The 10,509-nt window shown below is 35.6% G+C and overlaps 1 long non-coding RNA gene across 1 annotated transcript; it reads right to left on the bottom strand.

Annotated features, from left to right (window-relative positions):
• Window positions 1-356: 356 nt before the first annotated feature.
• LOC121022413 (uncharacterized) lies at window positions 357-3,283 on the bottom strand. The gene is made up of 2 exons (XR_005786933.1): window positions 3,051-3,283; window positions 357-685 (listed from the first exon to the last, which is right to left on the bottom strand). It is a non-coding gene; the product is annotated as an uncharacterized LOC121022413 (long non-coding RNA).
• Window positions 3,284-10,509: the final 7,226 nt, after the last annotated feature.

The raw sequence follows: 10,509 nt of genomic DNA on the forward strand, positions 1-10,509 counted from the left end.
TACAAGAGTCATGATTTTATTCTTTTTTTGAAAATTATCTTTTAACACCTCTGCCTAGATAGTGCCCCTAGTGCATATGAGAGCAAGTCCCAACTCCTGACTATGACATCATGGCCACTGACAAGCTGCTTCCTGCTTAAATCCCCAGTCTTCTCTGCTGCCTCTGCTACATACAGCCTATGCTCCAGCAAAACAACTTGCTGAATCTTGAACATGTTATGCTGTTTTATGTATGACTTTTCTCCACAGTTTTCCTCTGCTTCTTGGTCTGGAAAATCCTATAGGGGAGGAAAACATTTTCCTTGACCCTCTTAGGCTCCCAGGTTGCGTCTGAAAATTAAACCAACCAAAACAGATTAACAAGAGAAAAGCATACAAATTTTAGTGAATTTTCACATGTCCATATGAGACTTTACAAGACAATAAGTATCCAAAGAAGTGACCAGAGCAGGAAGTTTTTGCAACTTTTAGACAAAGAAATATTACATTTGTGAAGAATTGACACGACAAAGGAGTTTAGGTTAGGGGTAGTTAATGGTGAAGAAGTAACCAGGAAGATAAGGGTAAGTTTAATAAGGCTTGTTTATACAGATTTCTCAGACCCCAAATTCCCTGTCTCTGGTGATAAAAGTGTCTTCTCTCCTCTTGATACAGGGATGGTCCTTTCACATGAGAGTTTTATGACCTGTTTCAGGGAAGAAAGGGGCGAGAGAGGAGGTCAGAATGATCTTCCTGCTTCCGCTGTTCTCTCAAATTCTTTCATGTTAAGATATCCAATATGCCAAGAGGCTATAAGTTGCAGTAGTGTGTGCTGAGCCCCATCAATGCCTGCTGCTATGTCAAACCCCACCCATCTCTAAGCAGAGATTAAGTGCTTCCTGTTACATGCACCATACACATTCATTCTTTTATCACACTCTAGGACATCGCTGTTTACAAATCTCTCGGTCTCAGTAAAATAATTATACTCGGAAAGATTACTCTCAGTTTACCACAGTGACCTCATTTACCACAGTTTCAGTCAACCAAAGACTATTTATTGAACATCTGAGATATGTTAAGCCTATACAAGATACAGTCACAGATAATAAGTGAGAACTAGCCCATGTCCTCAAGGAGCTCAGAGTTTAATTGAACACAGGACCTGAATCTCATGGTTAAATGATTATCAATGATGATCAAACACAAAAGTAGGCCCTACATTGTCTTTTGCTTTCTTTTAATTTCCCATTATCACTGCAGTAGATTTCTAGCCTACGCAAAGTAGCCATTTTAAATTGTTGCCCCAAGCAAGAAAAGACATCCTTTTACATGAAGTGGAACATATAAGCTCCAAGGAAATTACTTCCAAATTGGGTTTATTGCACATGCCTTTTGACAAAGAAAAGAATGGGACTACTTGTTTGAAGATTCAAGGAACCTGAACTACCTTGGCTACTCCCTTTCCTCACATCCAGTTCCAGAGAACTATAGATTGCCAGGAAACACGGTGTGCTCAAATAATTAATTAATTATTGGATGGATGGATGGATGGATGGACGGCCAGATGAATGGATAAGTTGAGTCAGATGAATGCTGGGCTATTACTTTGCATGTCATATAATATACCTCATTCGCCCACCTCAAGATGTATTAGTCCCTATGGAAACATCACACATTGCTGATTTTATGAGTTAGAGTCAAATGAAGATTTTGATTTTTACGTGGGTTCTCCCCTATCCAACTTCAACAAATGAATTACTATTAAGTCAGATCATCTTCATTTTATATTTGTATGGCTCACTTAATGTTGCCTTTGGTTACATTTTACTTTATAACTTTCAATCAAACCTAAGAATTTAAAAAAGAAAATTTCGTTCCTTCATTTAATATATTATTGGAAGTTGAGTGTCAGAATAAAGGCCATCTATACAGCTTACTGTATATATCAACATGACTCGACTCTCCCAGTGTCTACATCAACATAACTTTAAGCCTCTAGGGATCCCTTGCTAAGAAAGATAAGTTGCAGATAACTCCTTTGCTGATCCCACAAGCTTCCTAAAAATGCATCAATTTTTCCATAGAAAGCATCAATGACAGCTTACATCCCAAAGCTCTTTACCTCAAAATCTTTCTCTAGTTATGTCCACTAATCATGAGCTATTATGGTACATTCCCTACACAGTTGTAACTAAGCCTCTGCACAGAAAATCTGCCTCAAACCAGATTTCAACATCGCAATAAATGCCCCAATTTTACCTTCCCCTCTCTGAGATAGTTCTGATGTTTTCTCTGCCCAGGCAATAGTCTCTCTTACCGAGCAAAAAATAAATCCAGCTTTACCCTATCACAGATTGTTTTGGTGATTTATGGTGGAGCAAGCATTTAATACTTCAATCGTGCATATCCCTTCGAGGGACACATGTGAAATGAGAGAGAAAATGTTCACATGCATAGATAGCCAGGTGAGCTGAGTTATTTCTGATAGGGAGAAAAGTCCTCTGCCAAGTTCCCCTGGCAAGTCTTTACACCCACAAACCAGCAACGCTTACTCCCAGTTGTTCATCTTCCTTATAATTGACAACCACGATTTTCTAAAGGATGCTCTAATAGTGGATAAAAGCATATACAAATGGCAGAATTTATCTATAAATGTATGAAATAATAATGTCTAATAATAACATCTACCTCTTGGGGTTGAATGAGGATTAGTTGATAGATAACAAGTGCTTAATATACTATGTAAGAAGTATTCTATCTCTACTGAAGTCATTAATAAAAGTATTGACCATAGCTAAATGAATATAGGATTTTAGCAATGTTAGGGAAGGTTTCCCTAATTTTATATAAATCTGTTAATCAACAATTTTTCTGGTACAGTGTTCAACAAATGGCAAATTTAACTATCATTTAGTTTATATTTCTCTAACTTATCTACCCAAACATCTAAACACATTATCTAAGCATAGAAACATAGTATTCTAGAGTATTTTCCTATTCTTAAGCATAGCAACCCTATCTAAAAAGAAAAAAAAAAAGGAAACATGATTTGCGTTCAACTGACTTACTTTTATGTCCGTTTTCATCTTGGAGAAATTTCTAGAAGACTGGAATGTACTGTTAGCAAAAGGAAGAGTTCAGGCAGTGGGTGAGGCGGTGGGAAGAACATGGTGGGCGTGAAGATGGAGAAAAGTCTCTTTAAGGGGACGGGAGGGGGTCTTCATGCAGAAGTGAAGAGTCACAAAGTCAAACTAAAGTAAAGCAGATAACTGCTTCTTTGCAAACACTGCAGATAGCATTTAGAATGTCACTTTTCTCTTTTTTGAAATTTGGAGTTGGGAGAGAGACACTAGATCAGCATTCCTCAAAGTTCTCATATTTCTAAATTTGTCTCAAGGCCCAAAGGCACGAGATCACCAGCCTGACCTATGGATTTCTGAGACTCACCTCACCATCTTGTGGCTGGGACTTCAGAATGGGTTTAATTTCCTCCCGGCTCTGGTGACTTGCACACAGTCCATCTCTAAAATTTAGTTCCTTCAGGCTTAGTTTCCAAAAAGGATGTTGAAGGGAAAATGTAGACAAAGTTATACACATGCAAGATGTCCCAGGAAGTTTATAGTGCTTGCAGGAGGCAGGTGAATTACTCATGCAAACCTGCATTCTTTGTTGCGTACCTCACCAAAATATGGTGACATTTCTAATTGGATGTGACTGCCAGAGCATAATGTTTATTGTTTATATATAATGTTATTTTTAGGCCTTAAGAAAAAGAAACTATTTTCTTTCTACAGGAAAGCTGTCTCTAGAGTAGCTATATGAATATTATGTTGTCTTTTCATAATACTTTTTTAAAATACTGTAAGTCAAAGGATAATACACTCAATCCATGAGAATCTTCCAACCCTTGAGTGTGGAAATGTTTGTTAAGGCTATTATGGTTCCTACAGACACTTATTTTTTTTTTTTTAATTACAAACACTTATTTTCAGAAAATGAGTCTTTTAGTTAGAAAATTATTCAAAGCTTTAAATTGAAAGCACACTGAGGTCACAGGGTTCAATTTTTATTTACCCAAGGCAGAATGAAATTTTCCTGTCTGAAACAGAAAGAAAACTTTTTCTGTCTCTGTTTCTGAGGTTACTTAATGAACAGAATAACTTCTCTCCCTGGTGAACCATCTCCTGTTACCACTGAGGAAAATGTAAGAAGGAAGATCAGGAAGAGAAAATAGAATACAGAGAAGAGAAAGACCCAAAATCCAATTGTAATAAAAATATTTTGAATATAGAAATGATACAGAATTCAAATCACAATGTGAAACAAATAAAAGTTACCTGTTTATGTTACTGTACGTTGAGATGGTGAGAATTCTCTTAACAATGCCACAGGGCAAAGTCAACATTTCTTATTGCAATTCGAGAAATAAAAGCAATATAGCTTTCTCTTCTGCCTTATTTTTAAATAAAATCCTAATACAAGAATAATTGGATCTGAGTACCAGAAAGCCAGATTAAAAAAAAAAAATACGGAATATTGGATATATGTAACAAACAGTACCTTCCTATCCAACATTCCTTAAGAAAAGCAAATTTTCCTGAAAATATTAAATTTTTTCTAATTGTGCATTATGAGTGTTTGAAAAGATACAAATAAAATGAAAATTAAAATTCCCTAGGTTCAAATACATTTATTCTGACACAAAAAAGAATTAATTATAGTATTAAATTCTAAGTGCATAAATAAGAAAGAATCATTTGATGTTAACATTTTAACTATTAAAAAAAGAAACTGCTTGTTTAAGCTTATTTGCCTTTAAAATTAAGTAAGACTTGTCATATTTAGACCATAGCTTAATTTATTAAACCCGTATAGGCAGAGGAATAGTGCATTTTGTGTAGCGTATTTGAAACATTGCAGATTTTACATTAATGTAATTTGATTCAGTAAAGTGTTACTCTAATCCTGCATGTGACTATATGGAACTAACGAAATGAATAATGAATAAAAGCATGTCTTAGTAATTATTCACACAGAACACATAAACATTTTTAAGACTTGTATTTCCTAATTGCTTTCCAGAAGTTTTGCTTGTTTACAATTAAATTTAGACTTCATGAACAGCGTAAGAGAGAGAATGTCCATCTTGCAGCATACTTACCAACACTGAACATTATTGTTTTATTAATCCTTACCAATTTAAATCCTTCCAATGATGTTGTTGTAGCTTTAATCTATAATTGTTAAATGAATATAAATGTAGATACATAGAACAATTTTCTATTTTTTTAGACTTCTATTACAACAAATTTTTAAAATATGGAAAAGTAAGAAACACAATGTATTAAACACAGTATATGCAAAACACTTGTCACCTGAATTTAACAACTGTTAACATGTTAGCCTTATTTACTTCATCTATTTTTTTATCTTTAACAGTGCCATTTATCAATGCGATTTTCAACCCCTTCCCAAATTATACTAATTTCTTATTGTAATCTCATGCACAAACTTCATCTCCAATTTCTCAAAAATGTCTTTTAACACTTGGTTTGTTTGGATCCCAATCCACACATTGTATTGATATGCCTCTTCAGCCTATAACATACCATTTGAATTCATGATTATTTGTTGAAAAAAAGTGGTTCATTTGTCCCATGGTAATTCCCACGTTCTGAATTTGGCTGATTATGTCCTCAAGGTATTGTTTAACGTGTTTCATTAGTCCCTGTGTTGCTTGTAAACTACTCATTATATTTAAAAACCTGATTAGATTCAGGTTGAACTTTCTGGCAAAAATGACTTCAAAGATTATTCTGTGTAGTATATATTGTATCCCATTGGGATGTTTCTATTGTCTGAGTACTCCATTTTGAGTGCTCTATTTTTTATTTTAGCTGCAATTCTTTTATAAATAAGAACTTTCTCTTCTTATTATTGATACTGAAAAACAGCCCAAGAGAAAGGTAGTATAAATGCTTGAAACTTTCCCTTTATTTATCACGTTTACCCTATAACTCGTTATCCTAGAAAACACTCTACTTGATCAATCAGGTTTTGTTTTGTTTTTGAGAATTATTATGAATTCATACACTTTTATATATTTTACTTGATCTTCTTAGTATCAAAAAGTTGGTATTTTTCTTCTTGGTGATGAAATTACCCATCTTTGGCCAGTAAGAGTCCCTTCCAGTTGGCTATGTGTCTTTTGTTTTGCATTGTTTTGTTTTGCACTATCCCAATAGTTTTTGACAGCTTCTTTGCTATTGAGGAGGCTTATGTTGTGTACTACCTGTTCCTGGTTTGGAATCAGCCATTTTTCCAGGAATACCTGGTTTGCTTTCATGTGAAACCATTATAAGGATCACAATCTCTGCATTAGAGACATTTACTGCTATGATTTTGTTACAAATTATAGGTCTTCAATGGACAGAAATAAGAATTACATTTTTTTTGATAAAGATAAAATAAATCCTGAATTCATTCCAATATTGTCAATTTGTATTAAGAATTATAGAGATTTCACTTAAAAACTGTATCTTAAAACTGATCTTGTTTCTCTGAAAAATCATGATTCCTAAAAATATCTCAATAATTATTTGTTTAATCATGATATGTATTTTCCCAAAATAATAGTATCAACACTACCACTAACCCTAAGCCCTCTGAGTGCAGTTTGAGACTTCTTGGGTTTTTCTTTTTCTTTTGTCTTAGGTTTGTACAATTAAAACACTGTTTTAAAATAGCTTGAAATAATTATTTTATGTGTAGTTATTCCAGCAACTTGCTCTATAGTTAGGTTAATTTGCTACAGTGGATTTTGGTTTGGGGAAGATTTTTGGTTTTGATTTGATTTGATTTGATTTTAACTCCATAAAACAGTAAGCAGCTCCATATCCAAAGCTATAAAACAAAGTACAGAGAACTCTGGCTTCCTACTTTCAGTCTCTACATCCGTAGATAATCAGTTTTATTACTATTTGGTCTATCATTTCATCGTTCTTTTTTTAATGGATATAAATAGATGTACATGTTTATATTTGCTCCCTGTTTTTACACAAGATATAGTAGTCCATTCGGTCTCTTTCCTTTCTTATAAATGTCTTTGTATAGTTGCACTGCTTGAGTTAGAATCCAAAGCCAGCAATTTCATTCCTAAGTATTTAAACAAAGAATTATCAACATAGGCTCACATGAAGATTTCTACACAAATGTTCTAGAGAGTGTCATTTGTAATAGTCAGAAACTACAAACTACTCAAATGCCCACCAACTGGTGAACGGATGTGGTATATACATGCAATGGAATATGACTTAGCAGTAAAAAAGAAACAACCTTTGACACATCCAGTAATATGACTGGATCTCAAAAATATCTTGCTAAGTGAAATTAAAAAACAAAAAAACATGACACGAAAAAGATGCATATATATGATCCTATTTACCTAAAATTACGGAAAAGACAAAACTCACCTGTACTATCGGGCAGCAGATCAGGGCAGTGGGCAGAGGAAAATGACTCTGGAGAAGCATGGAGGAATGTCTGGGGCTAAGTAAGTGTTCTATGTCTTGACTGCAATGTTAGCTTCACATGTTTATACGTGTCTCAAAACTCATCAGATTGCACGATTAGAACGTGTACATTCTATGTAAGTCATACCTGAACAAAGTTAACTCTTAAAAAAAAAAGATTTTTACTGTACTGTTATTTATATTGTCCACAAATATAAGCTGAAGGAAAACAAGTACTTTAATTCTATAAGGACACGTGTCCAAGAGGGTTGAAGAGTGTGGATCTCTGATTATCTAGCTTAAGGTATGAGATAAACTGATTTGGAATAATTATGGAATTTTTCCGACAGGCAATTCCCCTAAATATGTTTCTTTACAGCTGAGTTTTTGAGCTTTTGGCAATACTGTGTGGCAGAACGTTCAAGGTCACGCTGAAGTACAGATGTCTTATGTTGCTGAATACGTGAAACCCATATTCTTTAGCATTGAACAGAGCTAAGGATAAGATAAATATCTACTTGTAAGAAAATAGTAATAAAATGTACTAATTTCCTAAGTGAATCATATATTTCTATTTTGTATAGTTTATAATTTCCTGGGTCTTTTTTATGGAAAGAGAGAGCAGAAATATTTATTGAACATCTATTATGTGACAGATGCTTAGTTAAATATTGCAATGGTATGTATTCTCACAAAAATCCAGTATAGTATGTGAAACCACCCTCACTGTACATAAATACAGCAGGATTACTTTATTTTTCAATTTTGAAATTCCTCATAGTTTATTTAAAAAAAATTAATGTTTATTTTTGAGAGAGAAAGAGAGAGAGAGAGAGTGCGAGAGGGAGGAAGGGCAGAGAGAGAAGGAGACACAGGATTTGAAGCAGGCTCCAGGCTCCAAGCTGTCAGCGTAGAACCTCACGTGGGGCTCGAACTCACAATCTATTCCTGTATAATCAACTTTAACAAAAGAGTTGCATGAGGGCAAGACCTAAAAGTAACCAGGATGCTCAGCATAAGAATTCATTAATGCATTGAACACGTATCTATATCGTCCACCAGTGTGAGTGGGAGTATACATTGCTGTGGCTAAAAGTGTAGATTCAGGCTCAAATACTGGCTCCACCAGCTACACTGCCTTGGGCAAGTCATTCAACATCTTCACGCCTGTTTCCTCATCTCTAAAATGGGGAATACTTAATTTCAAAGACACCTACCTCACAGGGCTTTTGTGAGGCGTAAAGAAGTAAAAGCAGTGTTTAAAACAATGCCATACCTTTGTAGCCATCTGGATAGAACTGGAGAGTGTGATGCTAAGTGAAATAAGTCATACAGAGAAAGACAGATACCATATGTGTTCACTCTTATGTGGATCCTGAGAAACTTAACAGGAACCCATGGGGGAGGGGAAGGGAAAAAAATGGTTAGAGAGGGAGGGAGCCAAAGCATAAGAGACTCTTAAAAACTGAGAACAAACTGAGGGTTGATGGGGGGTGGGAGGGAGGGGAGGGTGGGTGATGGGTATTGAGGAGGGCACCTTTTGGGATGAGCACTGGGTGTTGTATGGGAATCAATTTGACAAGAAATTTCATAATAAAAATAAATAAATAAATAAGTAAATAAATAAATAAATAAAATAAGGCCATAAAAAAAAAAAACAGACTGCTCTGCAATCACGAACACAGACCCTGACACACAGCTGTGATCAAGATAATAGATGTGACCGCTACAAGGTGCATTTAAGGCAAGAACATGATGGGTGTTTTCATAAAAGTGATAGCGGTAAATGATAAGAAGGTAAGCCTTCGGCTCGTGTGCCTGAACGTTAGCTGGGTCTTTCTAACATCTTCATTGACTCCAGTGTAAAAGATGACAGCATTTTTACCACAAACGTCTCACCGTGCTCCAGAAGCATAAGAGGGGCTTTTAGATTAATCCGGAAAAACCTTCCGCTAAGCTCTCTGGAGCACCCTACATTGGCCTGGAGACGCTGCATTTTCGGATCCACATCAGCCAAAGCTCATCAGAATCACTGGCACACAAGCGATGATCCTGAATCTAGGCACACGTTCTGAGAGCTTTGGTTTAGTCGGGTGATGGAAACACCAGACAGCATTTCATAGTTGTTGTGACAGGTGACAAGCTTTGCCAAGAGCAACTTCCAGCTGAGGCCCACTTACTTAACAGAGTAGCTACCACCTTCACAGAGGAGGGACACAGTTTTGCAAAATAACTGCAGAGCCTTGTTCACTCCAAATTATAAAGGTCTCAACAGAAGGCTTTAGTTGAGGTGAGCGGCTGCGTGTGGGTACGTTTGCAGGCATGCTTAGCAAGATCGAGAACCACGCGGGATAATTTGTGCATAAATTAATTTAGTCTACACGATTATCTGGTGAGATTAGAGATGCAAGGATGAGGCAAAAATCATATCCAAATGTAATTATTCAAAAGACCAGGTTAGAACTCTGTTCAGATTTCTCTCTCCTTAAATCACTAACATTTGTATACGTTGAATTTACAGAGATGATCTCTGCTGAACTACTCCAGAATCATGCCATTGTTCAACCAAATCTGCAGTCCGTGGTTCTTAGCGTTTATGGTTGACAATCTTCCTAGTCATACTAGCAATTGCTAAAAATCCAGGCAAGCCCAAAAGTTGTTTATTCAACAGGCCCTGAGAAAGACAGAGACTATCTTTACAAACATTGGTGTTAGTTGCATTAGCAGAGAATTTGTTCGGATCAAAGCTACGTGAAATAGGCAGTTTCCTGTTTTGTTTTCTAAGTTTTCTGTTTTGAGATCATTCGCTTTCAATGATAAATTTTTTCTACTGTGCAATTATTTTAATGCCTTAATGCTACACCACCCACGTGCTGAGTCTCTAGACTCAGGCAGAATAATGAGACTCTGGACTCAAGATAAACTTCTACTTACTCATTATGTGTGTTGCCTTATAGTTCCCTTAGCAAATTACTATCAACTCGTTAATTTAAAACCATGGAATTTTATTCTCTCA

Source organism: Herpailurus yagouaroundi, unplaced genomic scaffold, assembly GCF_014898765.1.
Source record: "Herpailurus yagouaroundi ecotype Mexico unplaced genomic scaffold, PumYag 403, whole genome shotgun sequence".
In the NCBI taxonomy this organism is placed as follows: domain Eukaryota; kingdom Metazoa; phylum Chordata; class Mammalia; order Carnivora; family Felidae; genus Herpailurus; species Herpailurus yagouaroundi.